The sequence below is a fragment of the Octopus bimaculoides genome, chromosome 9 (assembly GCF_046866305.1).
Source record: "Octopus bimaculoides isolate indiv1 chromosome 9, ASM4686630v1, whole genome shotgun sequence".
NCBI classification, from domain to species: domain Eukaryota; kingdom Metazoa; phylum Mollusca; class Cephalopoda; order Octopoda; family Octopodidae; genus Octopus; species Octopus bimaculoides.
The window spans coordinates 50,586,277-50,598,608 of record NC_142936.1 but is presented as its reverse complement, the minus strand read 5'-3'; the positions used below and the strand labels follow the sequence as shown (position 1 = coordinate 50,598,608).

Here is a 12,332-nt window from a genome sequence, read left to right as displayed (position 1 = left end):
TGCTTTTTTCCTTCCTTTATTACTATTTCAAACTACTACTATCACTACCACTATCTATAACATTATTATTGTTATTATCATTGCTATTATTCTCAGCGAGTCAGTGCCAGTCGTCTATATAAAACAGTATTGCTAAACACTTACATATGAGAATATATACACATACATGTATATACACAAACATACAATCAGACATACACACACAAATATACATGCGTTTTACAAACTCACATTGACTGACAGTCTTGACGTATAAGCAGTGAATATTGAAAGCGTGATACATTAAGATATATACACATACTAGGGAGAGAAAATACATACACAGACACACATACAAACGCACATACATACATACATACACACATACATACCCAATTTACATACATACATACACAACCAATTAACGTTGTTGTCACTTGGATGTTGACGTAGAAAAAAAAACTGTCTTTTACCCTCTGTTGGATTACAAAACATTCGGTAAGTTACTTAACTTTCTAACCCCCTTTTCTTGTCCTGTCTGACCCCGTCTCTCTTATTTTTTTTTTGTTCTACCTTTAACGTGTCAGGTTTCTTTTTCGTTTTTTATTTGCCTTCATATCTGCGAAGTTTTCTCCTCCTTATTCTTAGTATTTTATTCTTGTTTTCTTGGAGTTGCAGTTTGTATACATACATACATACATTACACACACACACACACATATATATACATATATATATATATACACGCACTGTTCTATTAGCTTCTATTTTATTCCATATAATTTTGTTACCTCCCGAAGAAATGTTTATACCACCAGCAAATATGCATGTATATATATATGTATATATATATATATATATATATATATATATTTATATTGTGTGTGTATTATACACACACATAAGTAACAACGTATTCGTACTGTAAATACACATTTCATTCCAGCGCGTATTGTTCTGTGTAAGTACAACTTGTACGCTTGTAAATGTGTAACACACACACACACACACACACACACATATATATGTACATATATACACGTATAGATTTGACACATTTGTGCATCCATGTAATTGTATCACGAACTTATATATACATATATATATATATATATATATATATATATATATATATATATGCATATGCATTGTGTTTGCATGTGTGTAGGTATGTTAGTATTCAGCAACAACCTTCAGTGTTTTTGTCTGGATACATTAGTCTTTAATCAACACCAATAATGGTGAGTTTTTTTTTTTAGCCTAAGCATTAAGATTTAGTTTTATTATGAGCAAAGGGTTGAGTAGTAACATTCATGCCCCTTTTTCTAAATCTATGATCAACGTTTGATGAAAGCATATAGCAATGATAATGATATTACAGACTCATGAGACCGGAGGTGTTAGATGAGGAGATACAAGATGTTGTGAAGTTCATGCCCTTTTCGAGAAACGTTTTGTAGTATTAGTATTATCGCAACGTGAAAGGAAATGGCTCGGTTACCAGGCTGGCTTTTATTTTATTTCTAAAGGAGGATGTCGGGGAGAAATGATATGTTAATAAATATATAGAAAAGAGAAACGTGACGATGAATTTTGTCTTTATAGTGTGATAGATTTAGTAATTAGTCAAAGATGATTATTATTATTAATTCAACTACTACTACTACTACTATTGTTGTGACTAATCACAGTCAGCACTAAATACAGGCAAACAGCTAAACCCGAGTTACTTAAAACGAAACCAACCCAACAGTGTAAAGAAACACCAACAACACTAGCACCAAATATAATTATTACTATACTACTACTATTATCATTGTGGATTGGTAGAATCGTTTGAGCGTCGGAATAAAATGCCTTGCAGTATTTGTTCCGGCTCCTTCCGTTCTGAGTTCAAATCCCGTTGAGGTCAACTTTGCCATTCGTTATCTCAGGGCCGAGTAAATAAAGAGTCAGTCAAGTAATGGGATCGATGTAATCGATTAATCCCCTCCCCTTAAAATTGTTGGCCTTGTGTCAGAATTACAAAGTATAATCATGAAGGCGGCTAGCTGGCAGAATCGTTAGCACGCCGGACAAAATGCTTAGCGGCATTTCGTCCGTCTGTGCGTTCTGAGTTCAAATTCGGTCGAGGTCGACTTTGCCTTTCATCCTTTCGAGGTCGATATAACAATCACTAGTTGAATATTGGGGTCAATGTAATCGACTTAAACCCTCCCCCGAAATTACTGGCCTTGTACCAACATTTGAAACCGTTCTTATTCCTACTATCACACCAACAAAAGCAGCAACAGTATTGAATTGAGAAAGTCAATGCTATACATACTAACACATACGAAACACTAACAATACCCAAAGTCGTTACTGGGAAAGGCATGGGCGTTACTAATCATTCCCCTTCTAGCTAAAAATTTCCCGATTTCTCGACGCACCGCAGGGCACCATCTAAACTTCTTCACCGTTTAACTAACCTTAAAAAAAGGGAATCCATATGTGTTCATTCGATATGCTAGAAATAGATGCTAAATGTCGCTCAGATTGCTTCAAACCATCTTTGATAACAGACATATATACGTTATGAATGTAAATAAAGAAGGGGCGATCGTACTTGGAACGTCTTTGATCACATGTCTGCTCATCGTAGTTGACTTTAGGCAACAACTTTATGATACTGAATTCCTACTGCTTTCGTTATTTTAGATTTTGAGTTCAAATCCCCACTGTAGTCAGCTTTTGCTTTTCGTTCTTACTAACGAAGAGATGTTTCAGTAAGGATGTACCGGTAATATATTAACGTTTCACTTGATTTTCAAACCTTCTTCCATACGATCGTTCTTGTGTTTAGTGAAAAACATACTATTATTCCAAATAATTGTTTGTGTGACACGGTGGGGTGCGTGCTTGTGCAGTTTCCAATCCGACCGGAAGACCACGACAACGACAGTACATTTGTATGTGTGTATGTATATATATATATATATATATATATATATATATATATATATATATATATATATATATATATAGTCATGTAATGTGGGGGCGAAACAAACACAAAAAGGAAATGAGAGGCTCCACAAAATATACTAGGGTTTCAAATCATTAAACATATGTCCCTTCTCTCTTCTTTCTTACGAAACCGGCTTTGTTTTTCGTCGAGCGAAAACATTAACGGTACGAGCCCACTACTACAATAATAATTACTTACTAGAACCAACCATAAGAAACCGTACGAGAACTGGAGTTGTGATTTATTATTTTTACTTTTATTATTATTATGTGTTAATAGTAATAATACTATTCTGAAAGCAACAGAGCTATGTTCTGTTTACGCTATTTCACTTCAGTGGTCTTTCATAACCACCTGTTTGTTAACAGAAAGTAATCAAGTACCAGGTATGTACTATGGATAGATTCAATAGTTTTCAATGCCTGGCCAAAAAGAAAGAAAAAAAACATAACCAGCACTATCATAATTAATAAATGAAGAACCCGATTTATTTATTTATTATTATTGGTTGAGCATCTGACTCCCAACTAAATGATTTACATTATTTTCGTTTCGTAAGTCTTATCTAAATTTCAAGTTCAAATCGTGTTGGGTTTCTCCCGAGATCGATAAAAGTAGTACCAGTGATATTATTGAATAGAAGTGATAATTTTTTATAATGTTGTACCACTATAAGAAATTAACATTATTCTTTTTTGAGTTTCTAGTATAATTATACATATTTTTTTAACAGACACAAAGGTCAACGCGACCCGGTTTCGATTCCTAGTCGAAGCTAATTTACTTCACTTGTGATGATGCTTATACTTTCAAAGATATGAATGAAGATCACAAAATCTCGTTATGTTCTTGTATATCCGAGTCGTTGTGCTTATTCACTATTATTAGTGTTACATTAAACGATCACAGAACTGAATTTTTTAAACTATTTCGGCATACATCCTTAGATTTGTTAAATGTGTGTGCGCGCGCGTGTGTGTGGTGGAGAAGAATAAGAGAAGCTTATGGTTGTGATGTTCATGCTTTCCGATGAATGCAACTCAATGTCATCCATTCATTCTTTCCTTCATTCGTTTGCGTAAGCGCGCGTTAGTGCATTTGTGTGTGTATATTACGTGTGCTTGTGTTGCGAAAATGTGTGCGGTTTGCCGGGCTTAAAATTAAAAATAAGCTGACTACTGTTTTTCCATTTATGCACTACAGCTACTACTACTATAGTATTGTTCTACTATTGATGGCATTACTTAGCTTGCCTTTTATTATTATTATTATTATTATTATTATTATTATTATTATTTCTTCTCCTGTTAGTGATTATGGTAAATCGTGTTATTGGTCCGACTCTCTGAAGTCAACCAAGTCAGTCACTCACCAACTGATTGCTTGATGACAGTCAGTCTTTTGGCTTCGGTTTTGCTGTTTTTTTTCTTCCTTTTGTCTACTTGCATGTTCGCAGAATTATATTACATAGTTTACACACCAAACTTGCCCGACATGTAGCATTTTCCCCTTTGGGAGATGCATAATCGTTTCAGCTTTCTATCTCTCCCCTTTTCTCAGTTTATATATATATATATAAAGCAAACCTAAAGTGCAGTTAGTAAATCAGTCACCGTCAAGGAGAAAGAAATCATTTGATTGATATTCTGGATGTAAATCGCACCCCTTTCACTTTTGATATCTTAAGTAAATATGAGCCAAACGAGAGGACCTCTATCGTGATCTCTCTATTTGCTTGAAGTAGCAGTCAAACCTCACTTAAATCGTATTCCCACTAACTTAAAACGTATACACTGTTTTTAAAGAGAGAGAGAGAGAGAGAGAGAGAGAGAGAGAGAGAGAGAGATCATAGATTTGTTTGGTTAAGCTTGACCTGGGGCTAAACAAGTAAATACTAATTTACTGAATCGATTTATATCAACTTCTACCCGTTAAGAAAAATTAACCTGTGTTTTGTCAAAAATCGTTTTACTATTGCCTCAGAGTAGTAAAGTTTAAGTTTGGCGAACCGATTCTACCATACGGTTTCGATTCTCATTCGGATCTATGCTCTTCCTATGCTCTCAAGTTTATTTCAACTCTCTATATCTTGCTTCTTTCTCTGTAGATGATACAGGGGTTAGTTAGAGATCAGAACTAAATGTTGATTGAAAAAAAAATTTTGCTATGTAACTTGGTGACTTTTTTTCATGCGTTCAACTTTCATTCTGGTCGGCTTATCTTCTCATCTTTCCTAGTCAATAAAGCAAGAGGGCATTACTAAAGTAGTACTAATTTATTTGGTTTGTTCACTCGAAAACGTACCTTTTGCCTTGCAGAATTAGCTTTGAGCCCAGTCAAACAACAATGGCACTGTGGAGGGTATTATCATGGTTATATATCAGAGGTTATAGTCATCGGTTAACAAAGATGAGTCCTGGTTTCGATTTCGCATTGGAATAACTCCACTATTGGACGTCAGAATTTCCAATTTCTATTCAATAAATGAGCTCCATGTCTAATGTTTATTTTCGGTGTCTGTGGCGATTAAAGCTATCGAACCAGTTATTGGTTAGTTCTCAGGTCAGCCCAGTTTGAACAAACCTATGATTAAGGGCTTTTTTTTTTGTATGTATGGATGATATGTAACGAACGTATCATTCAATAATGATAATTAATTTGGTAATACAAGGAAATATAGCTCAAATGTTATGTAATTAAATCAACTGTAGGAAAAATCCTTGAGGTGACCAAAAGGAATAATAGAATAGAGAAAAGTTTTCCTCTAATATAAAACGTCCGCTAGGGAAAAGAAAAGTGAAGATAAATAACCCCACTTCATCACTCCTGGCTGCCATAACTCAGACCAAAGATTTCTTTCCAGACCATTTTACCATTGGAATATGTGGTACTTACTTAGTTCAATGTGCTTTCCTTTTCTAAGACGATGGAAAGTGGGGTATAAATTTGAGTTAGGTTTTGCTACTGTTTCTAGCTAGTCTAGTAACAACATAGTGACTTCCATCGTAATCTATCTAGTGTTTAATTTTGGTGCCTTTTGTAGCAATTAAATCAATTTTTATTACTGTTACTACGACTCTTTATTATTACTACTAGATACAATGGTTAGCAGATGTTACCACTATCTCCCTCTTGGTATGTTGAAATGACGACAATGATGAGATACAGTTTATAAACATTGCATTTAGAGCAACACGGCCTCGTTGCCTTCTTTTTGCATCGATTTCAAATCGATCTCTGACTTGCACAGTTTTCTTATTTATTATTTCTTTCCATCATTCTTTTTTGTTTCTTCATGTTTTTTCTGCATTTCTCCCGCTTCATTTGCATTCTTTTTGTTTTCGTTTTCATTTAGTGGGGCGGACGGGCGGGCGGTCTCTATCTCTCGGTCGGTCGGGCTCCCTTTCTGATCGGTCTATCATCCTCTTCCCCAATCTCTCCATCTCTCTTGGTCTGATTGTCTAGCTGGTTCTTCCTTCTTCGTTGTTGTCAATCCATCTCTCTCTCTACCGCTCTCTGCCACAGTTTGTCTGTCTCATTCTCACAGTCTCTTTTTCCTCCCATCTGTTGTTTCAATATTTCTCGTACCATCCATTCAATATGTAATACTTTCCAACGAATCTATTTCCATTCTCAGAGAACCCATACCCACTTTCTGCTTCTCTAACCGATGGTAGTTGGCAGGCTGCTTGTTTGCGAGGTAGTTTGGGTAAATTGTATTGAGCAGAGTGTAATCACATTATTTGCCATAGACGAGGCAAATAAATAGCCAAGGGTTTTAATATTTCATTTCTTAGTAAATCACTTGTATCCGCAGAGATTTCTTTGACTCTTGGAAATGAAACGTGTGTATATATATATATATATATATATATATATATATATATATATATATATACATACATACATACATACACACACACACAGAGTCAGTGACCAGTTTGCCAGTCATCTGGCAAAGTCAAGTCATGGGTGAATGTACAGAAAATATTTATGCATGTGTATTTATTCAGAACTGTTTACGAATGTGTCCTTTAGTAAATAACATGAAAGGATGTGTTAGATTGGCAGAAGCATTAGAATGTCAAACACACACACACACACACACACACACACACACACACACACACATAAACCTTGCAGTGTCTATTTGGTTCTGGGTCTTCACGTTCTGAGTTCTGTTACCGCCGGAGTTGATAAAATAAAGTACTTGGGGGGGGGGGGGGGGGGGGGCGATATAATCAATTTTATCCATCCACCACAAAATTCTTTGTGCCAATGTGATTTGTTATGAGCTAACGGGAATGCATCTTCGTTGTCGTTCGACCTATACTATAAGTAGCAGCTAAAATCTCCCTCAAAATATATCCTCTCTGGAAAGGGAGATATTGGATACTGTAGTTCTAGATATGCAATGCTCAAAAGAAGGACAGAGTGGTCATATTTGGAATTGTCATTTTATATATATATATATATATATATATATATATATATATATATCAAAGAACAACTGAAGCTAAGGAATGGAGACTTTTTGTGGATGGTTCCCTACCTTTTCACTACCAGGGTCGATCAACTTTTCTTAACGAATTTTCTCACGGATTTCTGGCGTTTCAAATATCTTTCTACTCAATAAGCCGATCTTATTAAACTAACTTGTTTTCGTAGTTTATTTCTCAGCTGGAAGATATGTTAAATGAATAATTATATGTAATAGATTAATTATACATTTTACACTGCAGTATTTAAAAATTTTAAGCTCAGCTCACGGACCTCAGATTGAATCTCACTGTTCGAAGTGGTTGCTCGATCTGCTACAAATAGCGACCAAATTTCCTTCAAGTCACAATGATCTTAAATGAGGAAAGTTATATTTAATAATGTTATGCCCGATCATATTGATTCGGAGTGGGGGACGCAAAAGGGCTGGCTGATCAAAAGCCTTCAAGCTTTTTTATAATTCCGTCAGGGCTGCACTACGACTAAACAACCATCAAGGAGAACTAAATCTAACAAGAATATTTTGAAATATTTTTTCTACCGCTTTTTTAATTTTATTTATCCTTACAGTGACCTTCTGTGTTACTTTAGTAAAGGTTTCAGAGATGGCGTGTTTGGACTACTGGCAAAAACTAATTCGATTGACACTAAACGAAACCTCATCGAACAAACCTATTTCAATGAAGGGTACTCAAGAAGTGAACCATCACGTCTTGTTAGAGATATTCTAAGATTACGCTAGACAATGTATTCTCTGTTACGAGCCTGGCAAGCATTCAAGTCCGACAACGAAGTCTTAAAATAAAATGTTTATCCAAGTAAAGTCGTAGTAGCAAACGGTCGTTTATCTTCAGTGGTTTTGAATTGAATAACTTAGTTCCTCTCATCAAAATTGGTAATTATGTGCAGTAGCACTAATCACGTGAGTATACGGTTTAAAATCACAATAAAAATATGTACATATAGCGCTAAAATAATAGGTATGTTGCATATCAATTCCACTTAACTTAATAATGCATTATATATATATATATATATATATATATATATATATATATATATATATATATATATATATATATAGTGGAAAAGCCATGTGGATGTACCTACAATAACTGAATTTAGAAGAGAGGAACTGTCAGATTCAAGACAAGAATGGAATGACGCCCGACTGCGGGAAAGGAAACTCGCTTGTCACATCGTAACAGATGTAACATAGTCACAGCAATAGAGGAACAGAAATAACAATTTAACTTAATGAAATAAACTGTTGGTACAGACAAAGTTTATGCAAAATTCATTCTGAAAATTTAAACACATTGAATTCATAACGGCTAGAAATATTGTGCAAGACGGAACGAACACTAAAAAAAAAAAAAAGAAAAAAAAACTTGTCTAAATAAATATCTTCCCGACATCTGAAGATAGTTGCTGAGAATTTACTGTCAGAATACTGTTCATTTTTCATTACTGAACGGGCGAGACCTGCGTACTATCATATATTCTTCTATATTAGAAGTTTTACTAGTAATTCATTCAATGTGATAAGAATTTTAGAATTCTATTTCTACCTTTGCTTCCATTCGCTACCCTCTTCAAATCTGATAATAAATTCTTGACTAGTTTCGTATAATGCAGCTGTCATGTTTGTTACCTTCATAAATGTTGTAAAGACAAGTTTTTGTCTGCATTGAATCTTTTAGCATGCTTTTTTTTTCTCCCACATAAATAATACTAGACTACCCGTGACTCATTTGGTCTCCAATAGTTCAAGGTACCCGAAAAAAAAAATGCGTATCTCGCGAACCCTTGGTCCGATTTACACGAAACTTGTTTTATTTCATTACTATTCACATTTCAATGGTATCTTACTTTCAAAGCATTTCTCCTGTTATGCGCCGTTCTGGCTATTTATAAAGGTACCCGTAAAAACAGCGTACCTTGGGAACCCGTGGTCCGATTTATGTGAAACTTGTCTTATTCCGTTTGTTTTCCCATTTCAGGGGCACCTTATGCGCCGGTTTGGCTGTATTAAATTGCAGACAAGCACGCAAGTAAGCAACCACAGAGTTTTAGCAGTGTATATATATATATATATATATATATATATATATATATATATCTCGGGGACATGCCACCTGAGTAGGCAAGGTAGGCAGTACATACTCTGAATGAAATAGATCGATAGTAACATTTTCCTTTTATGGCAAAATATGCACCTAATTCAATAAAATTTTGAAGGTAATTCTGATTATTACGCATAAAATGCAAAGTATTTTATTTTTTTGTTGATTAGGTAGGCATAATTCATCCCTGCCTTTCAATCTCAGTATCAAAACCACGCATAGTACTGCTGTAGTACACTTGCTGCGTACATTCCTACAACAACGTTTTCTTTACGCGCTATAAAAGCATAAAGTCAATCTGCCTCCAACTCAGTCACGTGCGTGTGTTTCACTTATTTTTTTGTGTCTTTTACTACATAAACGTCACCAAATGCCTACCCTGAGTAATTACTCACAGCATGTGCCTGATATATGGTGATTTGGACTTTTGGGAAAAAAATCTGTCAAAGGGCGTATAAACTCAAGAGAGTTAACAGTCAGTGTATATATGAATATTTGTATTATTTCGATGTAAATGCACATGAAAGAAGGTTACTCTTACGCGAAACTTGTGGTGACTGAAGTCTCCTTTCCGTTCCTTTTATTAAAAAAAAAATTAAACAAACAAAACTTGTCGCCAATTTGACGAACGGCTTCAAACATTTAGAGCAAGAGGTTTCCACCCATTTTTTTTTTGTATCTATGGACTCCTTTGATTACTATTTTATGCTGGTGGACGTCCATAGCCGTTCACTGTTTAAAAACTAGTTTTATAGAAACTTCTTTCAAAAATTCTTATTTTGCTTATCACTGGTGAAACCGAATGGCAACACCAGGCTCCAATCTCTGCCAAATTTAGATTGGAGCCTGGTGTTGCCATCCGGTTTCACCAGTCCTCAGTCAAGTCGTCCAACCCATGCTAGCATGGAAAGCGGACGTTAAACGATGATGATGATGATGATATTAACTTGTGTAGGTTGAACTATGTAAGACGTTGGAGAAAGGAACCTAGCTGCCTTTTGCAATACATACCATTACATACATCTAAAGCAAACATTTTTCAAAGACCCTTAAAATATTATTGTGGATCCTCAATTTACTGTTTTGCTTGCGTGGATCCCTAAAAAATCTCATATGGACACTCAAGGGCTATATGGACCCTGGTTGAGAACCACTGATTGAAAGTGACACTCGTGTTGCATAAAGATTTGGCAGAATCGTTAGAGCATCAGAACAAATATCGTGTTGTATTTCTTCTCATGTTCTTTATATTTTGAGTTCAAATCTTACCGGGATTAGCTTTCATCCTTCTGGGGCTTTAACCCACCACCAGCCAAGTACCGAAGTAGGTGGCAACAACTAAGCTACTCCTCTCTGAATTGCTGGCATTGAACATCCTAAATATTAATATGCTAACTTTTGTTTTTTTTACGTACGTACCTGTGGTGTGTGTCACACTTACTTCAAAGGAAGAAGTAAAAAGGTTGAAAGAAGAGGTACAAAGAAAAAGAGAAATAAAAGGTGTTAAGCAGAGGAGGTATAGTTGAAGTGAGTGGCAAAGCGAGAGAGAGGAAATGAGAGAGACAGTGAGTGGTGACTGAAAGGAAGGTGGCGTTCCTTTTATTGTTTTTAAGTGTTTATCAGTATTTTCAGAGTAGACTGATGCATTCATCGAAAGAAAAGTAGATACAAACATACATAGATATACAAACACATTGTTAAATTAAAAGCGGGAGAGAGAGGAAGTAAGACAGAGAGTGAGAGAAACAGTGAGTGATGACTGAAAGCAAGGTGGCGTTCTTTATTTTGCTTTTAAATGTTTATCAGTATTTTCAGAATAGACTGATACACACTTTGAAAGAAAAGTAGATACATAGATACATTGTTAAATCAAAGACAAATAACTACAGCAAATATTGGATGTCACTTCCACTTTTCATTACCATTAACGTGCAAGTGGTTGAGTAGGGCACTACTCATTTTTGCCATTTGAGTAGACAGCAGCAAGGTAAAGTAGAGTGCTTTGCTCAAGAACACAGCACGCCGCCGGGAATCGTACTCCTGACCTTACGATCGTGGGCCGAATACCCTTAACAACTGAGTCACGCATCTTCACTCTCTTGAACATAGAGAAAAGTAGTGAAGAGACAGGGAAAGGAAAGCCTCAGTCATTTAAAATGACAATTTGACTGAAACACGATTGATTTTTTCTAACTCCTTTACTTTTAACAATCAAGGTGTTTAGGTTTTCATTCTGGGAGTTCTAGAAGGATCGAATGTTAGTTCTCTCTTTCCTCCACCCCCAGTACTTATTCGCCTTGTTTGATAGTTCTTCATGTCTTTTAGTCGGGCTGAAAGACCATGTTTTTGTTTTTTTCAGGCACATTTAATGTATTCTATACAAACAAGTCCCCGCTCCATTTTTTTCATACAAAAACTAATGCAAATTAAGAACGGGAAATAGCTGTGAAAAGAGCTCAGAAAAGTGGGTAATACCCCCAACAAAATCGGGTGGGGTGGGGGAGAAAAGTTACCAACGGGTGGCTACACGAAATTCAACTTTATACTTTATAGAGTGTCTTCTACTGTAACCTCGGGCCGACTAAAGCCTATCTGTATGTGTGTGTGTCCGTAACTTAGCAGTTAAGCACCAGGCTTACACTGAATAAGTCCAGGGTTAGATTTCTTCGACAAAAGGTCGGTGCTCCAGCATGGCCACAGTCATATGACTGTAACAA

At 35.6% G+C, this 12,332-nt stretch overlaps 1 protein-coding gene across 12 annotated transcripts in view; it reads left to right on the top strand.

Moving 5' to 3' along the window:
- LOC106868354 (N-acetylated-alpha-linked acidic dipeptidase 2) overlaps positions 1-12,332 on the top strand; it is a 1,035,601-nt gene that overhangs the window by 79 nt on the left and 1,023,190 nt on the right. For 11 of the 12 annotated variants that reach the window (XM_052970680.2, XM_052970677.2, XM_089357530.1 and 8 more), the window contains exon 1: positions 1-477. This exon is cut by the window's left edge and continues 79 nt beyond it. The gene's annotated coding sequence lies outside the window, so the exon portion shown is untranslated. The remainder of the gene's footprint in view (positions 478-12,332) is intronic. The other variant, XM_089357522.1, reaches the window with a different exon arrangement.